The sequence below is a fragment of the Loxodonta africana genome, chromosome 2 (genome assembly GCF_030014295.1).
Source record: "Loxodonta africana isolate mLoxAfr1 chromosome 2, mLoxAfr1.hap2, whole genome shotgun sequence".
Lineage (NCBI taxonomy): Eukaryota > Metazoa > Chordata > Mammalia > Proboscidea > Elephantidae > Loxodonta > Loxodonta africana.
Window position 1 is genome coordinate 120,009,738 of NC_087343.1, and position 16,853 is coordinate 120,026,590.

Consider the following 16,853-nt stretch of genomic DNA (forward strand, 5'->3'; position numbering starts at 1 on the left):
GACAAACACTGGGATACAACTCTGAGGAAAAATCAGAAAAAAGAACAAAGAAAAATGAGGAAACCCTGAGAATTACGTGGTATACAATCAAAAGCAAAAACTTGTGAGTGATCAGAGTTCCAGAACGGAGAGAGAAAACAGAAAACACAGAGATCAATGAAAAATTGCTGACAGAAAACTTCCCTACTATCATGAATGATGAAAAGCTGACCATCCAAGAAGCTCAACAAACCTCACAGAGGATAGACCCCAAAAGAAAAACACCAAGGCATACCATAATCATGCTCGCTAAAACCAAAGGCAAAGAAAGAATCCTGAGAGCAGCACGGAAAAAAAAAAATTCACATACAGAGGAAAAACAATAAGACTAAATTCTGACTATTCAGCAGAAACCATGCAAGCAAGAAGGCAATAGGATGATATATATAAAACCTTGAAAGAAAAACATTGCCAACCATGAATAATACATCCTGCAAAACTTTCATTCAAATATGATGGTGAAATTAGGACATTTCCAGATAAACAGAAATTAAGGGAATATGTAAAAACCAAACCAAACCTACAAGAATTACTAAAGGGACTCCTTCAGTCTGAGAACAAACAATATCAGACCACAGTCTGAATCTAGGATACAAGAGTGTACCAGGCAGATACCAACCTAGTAAATGAACTCTCAAGGACTATCCAAAACCAAAACAATTGGAACAGGGAACCAGAGAAGTTAATCTGTAAATGACAACAATGCCAGAACAATAATGGATGGAATAAACAGTGTAGGTATAGAACTTTCTAATGGAGAGGACGCCAAGGTGATACCAAGTAATAATAGACTGGTTCAAACCTAGGAAAATAAGGGTAAATTTCCAGGTAACCACAAAAAAAGTTAAGAAACCTACTCATCAAAATAAAGAAGAAAAACATGAAATCTCAATAAAAACAGAAGAAATGAAAAAGAAATCCGCAAACAAAAGGAACTCAGCACAGAAGAGTAAGAGGAACAAAGAAAATATTAGCACCACATTAAAAAAAAGCACTACAAAATAACAGCAATAAACTCACACCTATCAATAATTACACTGAATGTAAATGGCTTAAATGCACCCATAAAGAGACACAGAAAGACAGAATAGATTAAAAAAAAAACAGGATTCATCAATATGTTGTTTACAAGAGACACACGCCTTAGAATAAAAGATGCAAATTTATTAAAAATCAAAGGATGGAAAAAAAGATATCAAGCAAATTACTACCAAAAAAGAGCGGGAGTGGCGATACTAATCTCAGATAAAATAGACTTTAAAACAAAATCCACCATAAAAGACAAAGAAGGGCACTATAGAATGATTAAAAGGATGATCCGTCATGAAGACTTAATTAACCATAATAAACATCTACGCACCCAATGACAGGGCTCCAAAATACATAAAACAAACTCTAACAGCACTGAAAAGAGAAATTGACAGTTCCACAATAGTAGTAGAAGACTTCAACATACCACTCTCAGTAAAGGCAGAACATCTAGAAAGACACGCAGCAAAGATACAGAAGAACTAAAGAGCACAATCAGCCAACTCGATCTCATAGACATATATAGAACACTCCACCCAATAGCAGAAAAGTACACATTCTTGTCCAATGTCCATGGAACATTCTCCAGAATAGACCACATCTTAGGCCACAGAGCAACCCTCAACAAAATCCAAAACTCTGAGATAATACAAAGTATCTTCTCTGACCACAATGCCAAAAAAGCAGAAATCAACATCAGGCAGAGTAAGGAAAAAAAAAAAACAACAAAAAAAACCAATTACATGGAAACTGAATAATACCCTGCTTAAAAACCACTAGGTAATAGAAGAAATCAAAAACAGAATTAAAAAGTCCCTAGAATCAAATGAGAATGAAAACACATCATATCAAAACTTTTGGGACACAGCAAAGGCAGTTGTCAGAGGTCAATTTATAGCACTAGATGCACACATCAAAAAAGAAGGGACAAAATCAAAACATTAGTTACAGAACTTTGAACAAATAGAAAGAGAACAGCAAAAGAAGCTCACAGCCATCAAAAGAAAGGAAATGATAAAGATCAGAGCAGAAATAAATGAAATAGAGAAGAGAAAAACAATAGAAAGAATCAACAAACTTTGAAAGGATCAACAAATTGACAAACCTCTGGCCAAAGTGACAAAAGAAAAACATGACAGAACACAAAAAACCCAAAAAAGGAATGAAATGAGGGACATTACAACAGACCTAAGTGAAACAAAAAGGATCATAACAGAGTATTATGAAAAACTATAGTCCAACAAATTTGAAAACCTAAAGGAAATGGAGAAATTTCTAGAAACACGTGACCTACCTAAACTAACAAAATGATGTTGAAAACCTGAACAGACCCATAACAAGAGAAGAGATTGACAAGGTAATTAAAAAAAAAAAAAAAAAAACCCAACAAAAAAATAAACCCTGGCCCTGAAGGCTTTACTGGAGAACTCTACCAAACATTCAGAGAAGGGCTTATACCAGTACTACTGAAACTATTTCAGAACAGAGAAAAGAAAGCGATACTTCTGAATTCATTCTATGAAGCCAGCATAACCCTGATACCAAAACCAGGCAAAGACACCACAAAAAAAGAAAATTACAGACCAATATCTCTCATAAATATAGATGCAGAAAAGCTCAACAAAATTCTAGCCAAGAGAATTCAGCATCATATTAAAAAAATAATACACCACGACCAAGGAGGATTCATACCAGGTATGCAAGGATGGTTCAACATTAGAAAATCAATCAATGTAATCTACCACATAAGTAAAAGGAAAGAAAAGAATCACATGATCATCTCAATCAATGCAGAAAAGGCATTCAACAAAGTCCAACACCCATTCCTGATAAAAACTCTCAATAAAATAAGTATAGAGGGGAAATTTCTCAATATAATAAAGGGCACCTATGCAAAACCAACGGCCAACATTGTTCTCAATGGAGAGAGGCTGAAAACATTCCCCTTGAGAACAAGAACAAGAAAGTCTTAACTAGAGCAGTAACGCAAGAAACAGAAATAAAGGGCATCAAAATTGGTAATGAAGAAGTTAAACTGTCCCTATTTGCGAATGATATGATACAAAGAAAATCCAAACACTCCATGAGAAAACTATTGGAACTAATAGAAAGATTCAGCAGACTTGCAGGATACAAGATAAACATACAAAAATCAGTTGGCTTCATATACAACAATAAAGAGAACGTCGAAAAGGAAATCGGGAAAACAATACCATTTATAATAGCCCCTAAAAAAATAAAATACTTGGGAATAAATTTAACCAGGGTTGTAAAAGACCTATACAAAGAAAACTACAAAACACTACCGCAAGAAACCAAAAGAGTTCTACATAAATGGGAAAATATACCGTGGATATGTAGACTCAGCATTGTGAAAATGACAATTCCACCCAAAGTGATTTACAATACCAATCCAAATACCAACAACATTCTTTAAAGAGATGGAAAAACTTACAATTAACGTTACATGGAAAGAGAAGAAACCCCGGAGAAGTAAAGCACTGTTGAAGAAGAAGAATAAAGTTGGAGGACTCGCACTACCTGACCTCAGAACCTACTATACAGCTACGGTAGTCAAAACAGCCTGGTTCAACAACAGATACATTGACCAATGGAACAGAATTGAGAACTCAGATGTAAATCCATCCACCTAAGGTCACCTGATCTTTGACAAGGGCCCAAAGTCCATCAAATAGGAAAAAGACAGTCTTTTTAACAAATGGTGCTGGCAAAACTGGATGTCCATCTGTGCAAAAATTAAACAGGACTCATACCTCACACCTTATACAAAAACAAACTCAAAGTGGATTAAAGACCTAAACATAAAGCCAAAAACCATGAAGTTCATAGAAGAAAAAATAGCATCAACACTAGAGGCCCTAATACATGGCATTAACAGGATACAAGTCGCAACCAACAACACACAAGCTCCAGAGGATAAGCTAGATAACTGGGATCTTCTAAAAATTAAACACTTAGGCTCATCAAAAGACTTCACCAAAAGAGTAAAAAGAGAATCTACGGATTGGGAAAAAATTTTTGGCTGTTACAAATCAGACAAAGGTCTAATGTCTAAAATCTACAAGAAAAATCAACACCTCTACAACAAAAATACAAATAATCCAATTAAAAAATAGGCAAAGGAGATGAACAGACACTTCACCAAAGAAGACATTCAAGCAGCCAACAGACACATGATGAAATGCTCATGATCTGTAGCCATGAGAGAAATGCAAATCAAAACCACAGTGAGATACCATCTCACCCTGGCATTACTGGCACAAATCAATAAAACAGAAAATAACATGTTGGGGAGAATGCAGGGAGACCGGAAATCTTATGCCCTACTGCTGGGAAAGCAAAATGATACAACATTTTTGGAAAATAATATGGCGTTTTCTTAGAAAGCTAGAAATAGAAATGCCATTTGATCAAGCAATCCCACTAGGAATATATCCTAGAGAAATAAGAGTCATCACACGAATAGATACATGTACACACATGTTCACTGCAGCATTGTTCACAATAGCAAAAAGATGGCAACAGCCTAGATGCCCATGAACAGACGAATGGATAAACCAACTGTGTTACATACACACAATGGAGTATTACGCAACGCTAAAGAACAACAATGAATCTGAAAAGCATTTCATAACATGGATGCATCCGGAGGACATTATGCTGAGTGAAATAAGTCAGTCACAAAAGAACAAATATTGTATGAGACCACTACTGTAAAAACTCATGAAAAGGTTTACATACAAAAAAGAAACAATATTTGATGGTTACAAGGGAGGGGAGGGATGGGGACAGAAAAACATTTAATAGATAATAGATAAGTGGTAACTTTGGTGAAGGGTAAGACAGTACACAATACTGGGGAAGCCAGCACAACCTTTACAAGGCCAAGGCCGTGGTAGCTCCACAGATACTTCCAAACTCCATGAAGGAGGGAATTGCTGGGCTGAGGGCTGTGGGGTCCATGGTCTCAGGGAACATCTAGCTCAATTGCATAACAGAGATTATAAAGAACATATTCTAGAGGCAGAGCCAAGATGGCGGAATAGACAGTCGCTTCCAGCGAGCCCTCTTTACAACAAAGACCCCCAAAAAACAAGTGAAACGAGTACATTTGTGCCAAGCTGGAAGCCCTGAGCATCAAAGGCAAGCGTAGACAATTAACTGAGGTGCAGGGGGAGGAAGAGACCGTTCAGAAGTGGAGAGGAGTTACTGGACCTGAATCACGGGGAGCCCTCAGGCACCATTCCCAGGAGCAGCTGCGGCGGGCTGGTACTAGCATTTGGCTGCAGTTTCCTCAGGGAGAAGCAGCCAGCCACACAGCCTACTCACACCTCTGGAACCTGGGGAGAACGGCGCTCTCAGCAAAACCTAAGTACTTGCTTATATTTTAACATGCCCTCCCCCCAACCCCCACCCCCAAGCCGGCTTCAGCAGCTGAATCCCTGGGCCTGAGATAGAACCAGGTGAGCAACTACAGCCATCCTCCCGGCCTTGGGGAAGGAAAAAATTTGCAATTCGGGGGAAAAGATAATTTGCTAACTCCATTAACCAGGGCAACTCAGGACAGAAGCAGCTCCTATCCAGGCATAAACCGTCCATAGGCCATGAGCGCCTTTCCCTTCTGCATGGAACTGTGTGGGCCTATTTCGGGAGAATAGGCCCTTGTTGGCAAACTCCAACCATTTCAGCTGTGCGGTGGAGAGGTGGGTGTTGACATTTGACATTGCTTTGCCTATTAAACCTACCCACATCAGGGACCTAAGGACTGGTAGCTCCACTCAGGTCACCCAGCCACCCACGACAGGGATCCAAAGATAACTGGTACCTCCCAGTCCTTACAACCAAAAACTTTGGGTACCCATGGTCCCTCTGCAGAACCCAACCACCAGCACACTCTAGGGAACAGAGATGCGTTCTCCTCAGAGACAATTGGGGGTAGGTTCTCAGCCCCGTGCCTTGTTCACGGTGTGACCCCCTGCTGCAATCAGATACCGGTATATATGCCAATCACCCTTGCCCTTCTAGGACTGTAGGATAGAGCCTGTACCACACACTTGATATCAGCTACCTGGAAACCTGAGCTGAATTCATACAAGAAAACTGAATGGACTCCTAGACTGATATACCTGATAACAGCTCTAGCCAGCTGGGAACAGGACACCAGAGCTCCAAAGGTGAAAATAATCAAGCTAGCTCACTCAAGCAACCCATAGAGGTATACCAAAACAAAAAAAGCAAGCAGCTTCAACACGGTAAACAAGCATAAACTAATACAATAACTTATAGACGGCTTGGAGACAACAGTCAATATCAAGTCACATAAAGAAACAGGCCATGATCACCTCAACAGGCTCTCAATATAAAGAATCCAGGGATTTTCTAGATGAAAGCACATTCCTGGAATTACCAGATGCAGAATACAAAAGTTTAATATACAGAACCCTTCAAGACATCAGGAAGGAAATGAGGCAATACACAGAACAAGCCAAGGAACACACAGATAAAGCAACTGAAGAAATTAGAAAGATTATTCGGGAACATAGTGAAAAGCTTAATAAGCTGGAAAAATGCATAGGCAGACAGCAATCAGAAATTCAGAAGATTAACAAAAAATTACAGAATTAGACAACTCAATAGAAAGTCAGAGGAGCAGAATTGAGCAAGTAGAAGCTAGAATTTCTGAACATGAAGATAAATCACATAAAAGAATTTAAAAAAATGAGGAAAACTTAAGAATCATGTGGGACTCTATCAAAAGAAATAACCTACGAGTGATTGGAGTACCAGAACAGGGAGGGATAACAGAAAATACAGGGAGAATTGTTGAAGAATTTTTGGCAGAAAACTTCCCTGAGATTGTGAAAGATGAGAAGATATCTATCCAAGATGCTCATAGAACTTCACATAAGGTAGATCTTAAAAGAAAGTCACCAAGACATATTATAATCAAACTTGCCAAAACGAAAGATAAAGAGAGAATTATAAGAGCAGTGAGGGATAAACGAAAAGTCACCTACAAAAGAGAGCCAGTAAGAATAAGCTTGGACTACTCGGCAGAAACTGTGCAGGCAAGAAGGCAATGGGATGACATATTTAAAAAATTGAAAGAAAAAAATTGCCTGCCCAGATTCATATATCATTCAAAATTGTCTCTTAAAGATGAAGGTGAAATTAAGACATTTCCAGATAAACACAAGTTGAGGGAATTCATAAAAACCAAACCAAAACTACAAGAAATAAAAAGGGAGTTCTTCGGTTAGAAAATCAGTAATATTAGGTATCAACCCAAGACTAGAACACTGGGCAGAACAACCAGAAGTCAACCCAGATAGGAAAATCCAAAAAAACAAAGAAAGATTATTAAAAAAAAAAAAGCCCAAAACAGGGTAACAGCGATGTTATTATACAAAAGAAGAAAACATTAAAATAATAAAGAGGGACTAAGAAATGTAATCATACACCTTCCATATGGAGAGGACGATACGACGATACAAAGAAATAAATGTTAGGTTTAAATTTAGAAAAATAGGGGTAAATAATAAGGTAACCACAAAGGAGAAAAACTATCCTACTCATCAAAATAAAATACAAGGGAAAAATACAGACTCAGCAGAAACAAAAATAACAACAAATATGAGGGAAGGACAATATATAAAGAAAATCTACTCGGCAAATAAAATCAAGTGGGAAAAAGAAACTGTCAACAACACACAAAAAAAGGCATCAAAATGATAGCACTAAATTCATACCTATCCATAATTACCCTGAATGTAAAAGGAATAAATGCACCAATAAAGAGACAGAAAGTGGCAGAATGGATTAAAAAACAAGATCCATCTATATGTTGCCTACAAGAGACACACCTTAGACTTAGAGACACAAACAAACTAAAACTCAAAGGATGGAAAAAAATATATCAAGCAAACAACAATCAAAGAAGAGTAGGAGTGGCAATATTAATTTCTGACAAAACAGACTTTAAAGTTAAATCCATCAGAAAGGATAAGGAAGGACACTATGTAATGATTAAAGGGACAATACACCAAGAAGATATAACCATATTAAATATTTATGCACCCAATGACCGGGCTGCAAGATACATAAAACAAACTCTATCAGCATTGAAAAGTGAGATAGACAGCTCCACAATAATAGTAGAAGACTTCAACATACCACTTTCGGTGAAGGACAGGACATCCAGAAAGAAGCTCAATAAACACACGGAAGATCTAAATGCCACAATCAAACAACTTGACCTCGTAGACATATACAGAAAACTCCACCCAACAGCAACCAACTATACTTTCTTTTCTAGTGCACATGGGACATTCTCTAGAATAGACCACATATTAGGTCACAAAGCAAGACTTAGCAGAATCCAAAACACTGAAATATTACAAAGCATCTTCTCTGACCATAAGGCCATAAAAGTGGAAATCAATAACAGAAAAAGTAGGAAAAAGAAATCAAACACTTGGAAACTGAACAATACCCTGTTCAAAAAAGACTGGATTATAGAAGACATTAAGGATAGAATAAAGAAATTCAGAGAATCCGATGAGAATGAAAACGCTTCCTATCAGAACCTTTGGGACACAGCAAAAGCAGTGCTCAGAGGCCAATTTATATCAATAAATGTACACATCCAAAAAGAAGAAAGGGCCAAAATCAAAGAATTATCCCTACAACTTGAACAAATAGAAAGAGAGCAACAAAAGAAACCCACGGGCACCAGAAAAAAAAAAATAATAATAATAAAAATTAGAGCTGAACTAAATGAAATAGAAAACAGAAAAACAATTGAAAGAACAAACAGGACCAAAAGCTGTTTTTTTGAAAAAAATCAACAAAATTGATAAACCACTGACCAAACTGACAAAAGAAAAACAGGACAGGAAGCAAATAACCTGAATAAGAAATGAGATGGGTGATATTACAACAGACCCAACTGAAATTAAAAGAATCATATCAGATTACTATGAAAAACTCTACTCAAACAAATTTGAAAACCTAGAAGAAATTGATGAATTCTTAGAAACACACTACCTACCTAAACTAACAGAAACAGAGGTAGAACAACTAAATAGACCCATAACAAAAGAACAGATTGAAAAGGTAATCAAAAAACTCCCAACAAAAAAAAGCCCTGGTCCAGACGGCTTCACTGCAGAGTTCTACCAAACTTTTACAGAAGAGTTAACATGACTACTACTAAAGGTATTTCAGAGCATAGAAAAGGATGGATACCACCAAACTCATTCTATTAAGCCACCATATCCCTGATACCAAAACCAGGTAAAGACACCACAAAAAAAGAAAATTACAGACCTATATCCCTCATGAATGTAGATGCAAAAATCCTCAACAAAATTCTAGCCAATAGAATTCAACAACATATTAGAAAAATAATTCAGCATGACCAAGTGGGATTCAAACCAGGTATGCAGGGATGGTTCATCATTAGAAAAACAATTAACGTAATCCACCACATAAATAAAACAAAAGAAAAGAATCACATGATTTTATCAATTGATGCAGAAAAGGCATTTGACAAACTTCAACATCCATTCATGATAAAAACTCTCAGCAAAATAGGAATAGAAGGAAAATTCCTCAACATAATAAAGAGCATTTATACAAAGCCAACAGCCAACATCACCCTAAATGGAGAGAGCCTGAAAACATTCCCATTGAGACTGGGAACCAGACAAGGATGCCCTTTATCACCACTCTTATTCAACATTGTGCTGGAAGTCCTAGCCAGAGCAATAAGGCTAGATAAAGAAATAAAGAGCATCCAGATTGGCAAGGAAGAAGTCAAAATATCTGTATTTGCAGATGACATGATCTTATACACTGAAAACCCTAAGGAATCCTCAAGAAAACTGCTGAAACCAATAGAAGAGTTCAGCAGAGTATCGGGATACAAGATAAACATACAAAAATCAGTTGCATTCCTCCACACCAACAAAAGGAACATCGAGGAGGAAATCACCAAATCGATGAATTAATGTCATTTACAAAATATATATATATTTTTTTTACAATAGACCCTAGTAAGATAAAATACTTAGGAATAAATCTTACCAGAGACGTAAAAGACTTATACAAAGAAAACTACAGTACACTTCTGCAAGAAACCAAAAGAGACTTACATAAGTAGAAAAACATACCTTGCTCGTGGGTAGGAAGACTTAACATTATAAAAATGCCTATTCTACCAAAAGCAATCTATACATTTAATGCAATTCCAATCCAAATCCCAATGACGTTCTTTAACGAGATGGAGAAACAAATCACCAACTTCATATGGAAGGGAAAGAGGCGCCAGATAAATAATGCATTACCAAAAAAGAACAAAATGGGAGGCCTTACTTTACCTGATTTTAGAACCTATTATACCGCCACAGTAGTCAAAACAGCCTGGTACTGGTACAACAACAGATACATGGACTAATGGAGCAGAATTGAGAATGCAGACATAAATCCATTCGCATATGAGCAGTTGATATTTGACAAAGGCCCCAAAACAGTTACATGGGGAAAAGACAGTGTTTTTAACAAATGCTGCTGGCATAACTGGATATCCACCTGCAAAAAAATGAAGCAAGACCCATACCTCACACCATGCACAAAAATGAACTCGAAATGGATCAAAGACCTAAACATAAAATCTAAAACAATAAAGATCATGGAAGAAAAAATAGGGACAACGCTAGGAGCCCTAATACATGGCATAAACAGTATACAAAAGATTATAAAGAATGTAGAAGAAAAGCTAGATAACTGGGAGCTCCTAAAAATCAAACACCTATGCTCATCCAAAGACTACCAAAAGAGTAAAAAGACTACCTACAGACTGGGAAAAAGTTTTTAGCTACGACATTTCTGATCAGCACCTGATCTCTAAAATCTACATGATACTCCAAAAACTCTACTACAAAAAGACAAATAGCCCAATTAAAAAATGGGCAAAAGATATGAATAGACACTTCACTAAAGAAGATATTCAGGTAGCTAACGGATATAGGAGGAAATGTTCACAATCATTAGCCATTAGAGAAATGAAGATCAAAACTACAATGAGATTTCATCTCACTCCAACAAGGCAGGCATGAATCCAAAATACACAAAATAATAAATGTTGGAGAGGCTGTGGAGAGATTGGAACACTTATACACTGCTGGTGGGAATGTAAAATGGTACAACCACTTTGGAAATTAATTTGGCGCCTCCTTAAAAAGCTAGAAATAGAACTACCATACCATCCAGCAATCCCACTCCTTGGAATATATCCTAGAGAAATAAGAGCCTTTACACAAACAGATATATGCACACCCATGTTCACTGCAGCACTGTTTACAATAGCAAAAAGATGGAAGCAACCAAGGTGCCCATCAATGGATGAATGGATAAATAAATTATGGTACATTCACACAATGGAATACTACGCATCGATAAAGAACAGTGAGGAGTCTGTGAAACATTTCATAACATGGAGGAATCAGCATTATGCTGAGTAAAATTAGTTGCAAAAGGACAAATATTGTATAAGACCACTATTATAAGAACTTGAGAAACAGTTTAATCTGAGAAGAAAACATTCTTTTGTGGTTACGTGAGTGGGGAGGGAGGGAGGGCGGGAGAGAGGCATTCACTAATTAGACAGTAGATAAGAACTACTTCAGGTGAAGGGAAAAAAAGCACACAATACAGGAGAGGTCAGCACAACTGGACTAAACCAAAAGCAAAGAAGTTTCCTGAATAAACTGAATGCTTCAAACCCCAGTGTAGCAGGGGCTGGGGTTTGGGGACCATGGTTTCAGGGGACATCTAAGTCAATTGGCATAATAAAATCCATTAAGAAAACATTCTGCATCCCACTTTGAAGAGTGGCGTCTGGGGTCTTAAACGCTAGCAAGCAGCCATCTAAGTTGCATCAATTGTTCTCAACCCACCTGGATGAAAAGAGAATGAAGAACACCAAGGACACAAGGTGATTACGAGCCCAAGAGACAGAAAGGGGCACATGAACCAGAGACTACATCATCCTGAGACCAGAAGAACTAGATGGTGCCCGGCTACAACCGAAGTCTGCCCTGACAGGGAACACAACAGAGAACCCCTGAGAAAGCAGGAGAGCAATGGGATGCAGACCCCAAATTCTCATAAAAAGACCAGACTTAATGTTCTCACTGAGACTAGAAAGACCCCGGTGGTCATGGCCCCCAGACCTTCTGTTGCCCCAGGACAGGAACCATTACAGAAGCCAACTCTTCAGACATGGATTGGACTGGACAATGGGTTGAAGAGGGATGCTGGTGAGGAGTGAGCTGCTTGGATCAGGTGGACACTTGAGACTATGTTGGCAACTCCTGCCTGGAGGGGAGATGAGAGGGTAGAGGGGGTTAGAAGCTGGTGAAATGGACACGAAAAGAGAGAGTGGGGGGAGAGAGGGGGCTGTCTCATTAGGGGGAGAGTAACTGGGAGTGTGTAGAAGGTGTATATGGGTTTTTGTGTGACAGACTGACTTGATCTGTAAACTTTCACTTAAAGCACAATAAAAATTATTAAAAATATATAAGTATATATTCTACATTCTACTTTGGTGAGTAGCATCTGGGGTCTTAAAAGCCTGTGAGCAGCCATCTAGGATACTCCACTGGCTCACCCCTTCGGGAACAAGGAAGAATGAAGAAAACTAAAGACACCAAGGAAAGATTAGTCCAAAGGATTAATGGACCACATCTACCATAGCCTCACCAGACTGAGCCCAGTACAATGAGCTGGTGCCTGGGTACCACCATGGACTGCTCTGACAGGTATCACAATAGAGGGTCCCAGACAGAGCTGGAGAAAAATGTAGAACAAAATTCTAACTCAAAAAGAAAGACCAGGCTTACTGGCCTGACAGAGACTGGAGAAACCCTGAGATTATGACCCCCAGACACCCTTTCAGCACAGTAATGAGGCCATTCCTGAGGTTCACCCTTCAGCCAAAGATTGAACAGGTCCATGGGACAAAAGAAGACTAAAGTGGCACACCAACCCTGGGGCAGGGACTAGACGGTAGGAGGCAACAGGACAGTTGGTAGTAGGTGACCCAGGGTTGAGAAGGGAGAGTGTTGACATGTTGTGGGGTTGTTAACAAATGTGTATACTGTTTGATGAGAAACTAGTTTTGTTCTGTAAACCTTCACTTAAAGTTCAATTAAAAAAAATAAGGATAAAAAATAATACTACAATCACCTATAACAAATAGATCATAATTTCTTAGCATAAAATATTCAGTAAGTGTTCAAAATTTCCTGAAAGTCTCATTTTTTAAAAATTTTCATTGTGCTTTAAGTGAAAGTTTACAAATCAAGTCAGACTTTGATACAAAAATTTATAAACACCTTGCTAAACCAAAAACCAAACCCGTTGCTGTAGAGTCAATTCCGACTCATAGTGACCCTATAGGACAGAGTAGAACTGCTCCATAGAGTTTCCAAGGAGTGCCTGGTGGATTCGAACTGCCAACCTTTTAGTTTGCAGCCATAGCTCTTAACCACTACCCCACCAGGTTTTCCAACACCTTGCTATGTACTCCTAATTGCTCTCCCCCTAATGAGACAGCACGCTGCTTCCTTCCTCTCTCTCTTTTCGTGTCCATTTGGCCAGCTTCTGATCCCCTCTACCCTCTTATCTCACCTTCAGACAGGAGATGCCACTAGAGTGTCATGAGTCTACTTGATCCAGGAAGCTCATTCTTCACCAGTATCACTTTCTATCCCATAGTCCAGTCAAATCCCTGTCTGAAGAGTTAGCCTTGTCTTGGGCTAACAGAATGTCTGGAGACCATGACCTCCAGGGTCATTCTAGTCTCAGTCAGACCATTAAGTCTGGTCTTTTTATGAGAATTTGGGGTCCACATCCCACTGCTCTCCTCCCCACTCAGGGGTCTTTGTTATGTTCCCTGCCAGGATAGTCATCTGCTGTAGCTGGGCACCATCTACTTCTTCTGGTCTCAGGCTAATGTAGTCTCTGCTTTATGTGGTCGTTTGTGCCTCTTGGGCTCATAATTACCTTGTGTCTTTGGCGTTCTTCATTCTCCTTTGCCCCAGGTGGGTTGAAACCAATCGATGCGTATCAGATGGCCATTTGCTAGCGTTTAAGACCCAAGACACCACTCTCCAAAGTGGGAAGCAGAATGTTTTCTTAATAGATTTTATCATGCCAATTGACTCAGATATCCCTGAAACTATGGTCCCCAAACCCCTGCTCCTGCTACGCTAGGCTTCCAAGTGTTCGGTTTATTCAGGAAACTTCTTTGTTTTTGTCTTAGTCCAGTTGTGCTGACCCCTCCTGTATCGTGAGTTGCCTTTCCCTTAACCTAAAACAGTTCTTATCTACTATCTAATTAGTGAAAACCTCATTCCTCCATCCCTCTCTCTCTCCCCTCTCTTGTAACCATCAAAGAACACTCTCTTCTCTGTTTAAACTATTTCTTGAGTTCTTATAACAGTGGTCTTATACAATATTTGTCCTTTTGCAACTGACTAATTTTACTCAGCATAATGCCTTCCAGATTCCTCCATGTTATGAAATGTTTCATGGATTCTTCATTGTTCTTCATTGATGGGTAGTATTCCATTGTGTGACTATACCATAATTTATTTATCCATTCATCTGTTGATGGGCACCTTGGTTGCTTTCATCTTTTTGCTATTGTAAACAGTGCTGCAGTAAACATGGGTGTGCATATACCTGTCTGTGTAAAGGCTCTTATTTCTCTAGGATATATTCCAAGGAGTGGGATTGCTGGATCGTATGGTAGTTCTATTTCTAGCTTTTTAAGGAAGAGCCAAATCAATTTCCAAAGTTGTTGTACCATTTTACATCCCCGCAAGTAGTGTATGTGTTCCAGTCTCTCCACAGCCTCTCCAACATTTATTATTTCGTGTTTTTTGGATTAATACCAGCCTTATTAGAGTGAGATGGAATCTCATTGTAGTTTTGATTTGCATTTCTGTAATGGCTAATGATCATGAGCATTTCCTCATGTATCTGTTAGCCGCCTGAATATCTTCTTTAGTGAAGTGTCTATTCATATCCTTTGCCCATTTTTTAATTGGGCTATTTGTCTTTTTGTAGTTGAGTTTTTGGAGTATCATGTAGATTTTAGAGATCAGGTGCTGATTGGAAATGTCATAGCTAAAAACTTTTCCCCAGTCTGTAGGTAGTCTTCTTACTCATTTGGTGAAGTCTTTGGATGAGCATAGGTGTTTGATTTTTAGGAGCTCCCAGTTATATGGTTTCTCTTCTGCATTTTTAGTAATGTTTTATATACTGTTTATGCCATGTATTAGGGCTCCTAGCATTGTCCCTATTTTTTCTTCCATGATCTTTATTGTTTTAGATTTTATGTTTAGGTCTTTGATCCATTTCGAGTTCATTTTTGTGCATGGTGTGAGGTATGGGCCTTGTTTCATTTTTTTTTGCCCATGGATATCCAGTTAAGCCAGCACCATTTGTTAAAAAGACTGTCTTTGCCCCATTTAACTGACTTTGGGCCTTCGTCAAATATCAGCTGCTCATATGTGGATGGGTTTATGTGTGGATTCTCAATTCTGTTCCATTGGTCTATGTATCTGTTGTTGTAGCAGTACCAGGCTGTTTTGACTACTGTGGCGGTATAATAGGTTCTAAAATCACAGAGTGAGGCCTTCCACTTTATTCTTCTTTTTCAGTAACGCTTTACTTCCTATAGGGTCGCTATGAATTGGAATCGACTCAACGGTGCTGGGTTTTTACTTACCTGGAGCTTCTTTCCCTTCCATATGAAGTTGGTGATTTGTTTCTCCATCTTATTAAAAAAATGTCATTGGAATTTGGATCATAATTGCATTGTATCTATAGATTGCTTTTGGTAGAAGAGAGATTTTTACAACGTTAAGTCTTGCTATCCATGAGTAAGGTGTGTTCTTCCACTTACATAGGTCTCTTTTGGTTTCTTGCAGTAGTGTCTTGTAGTTTTCTATGCATAGGTCTTTTACATCTCTGGTAAGATTTATTCCTAAGTATTTTTTCTTCTTGGAGGCTACTGTAAATGGCATTGATTTGGTGATTTCCTTTTGGATGTTCTTTTTGTTGGTGTAGAGGAACACAAATGATTTTTGTATGTTTATCTTTTATCCTGATTCTCTGCTGAACTCTGCTATTAGTTTCAGCAGTTTTCTTGAGGATTCTCTAGGGTTTTCTGTGTATAAGATCATGTCATCTACAAATAGAGATACTTTTACAGCTTCCTTACCAATCTGGATGCCCTTTCTTTCTTTATCTAGCGTAATTGCTCTGGCTGGGACCTTCAGCACAATGTTGAATAAGAGTGGTGATAAAGGGCATCCTTGTCTGGTTCCCGATCTCAAGGGGAATGCTTTCAGGCTCTTTCCGCTTAGGATGATGTTGGCTGTTGTCTTTGTTTAAATGCCCTTTATTATGTTGAAGAATTTTCCTTCTGTTCCTATTTTGCTGAGAGTTTTTATCATGAATGGGTGTTGAAGTTTGTCAAATGCCTTTTCTGCATCAATTGATAAAATCATGTGGTTCTTGTCTTTTGTTTTATTTATATGATGGATTACATTGATGGTTTCTCTAATGTTGAACCATTGCTGCATACCTGGTATGAATCCCACTTGGTCATGGTCATTTTTTTTTTTTTGACATGTTGTTGAAGTCTATTGGCTAGAATTTTGTTGAGGTTTTTTATATCTAAATTCATA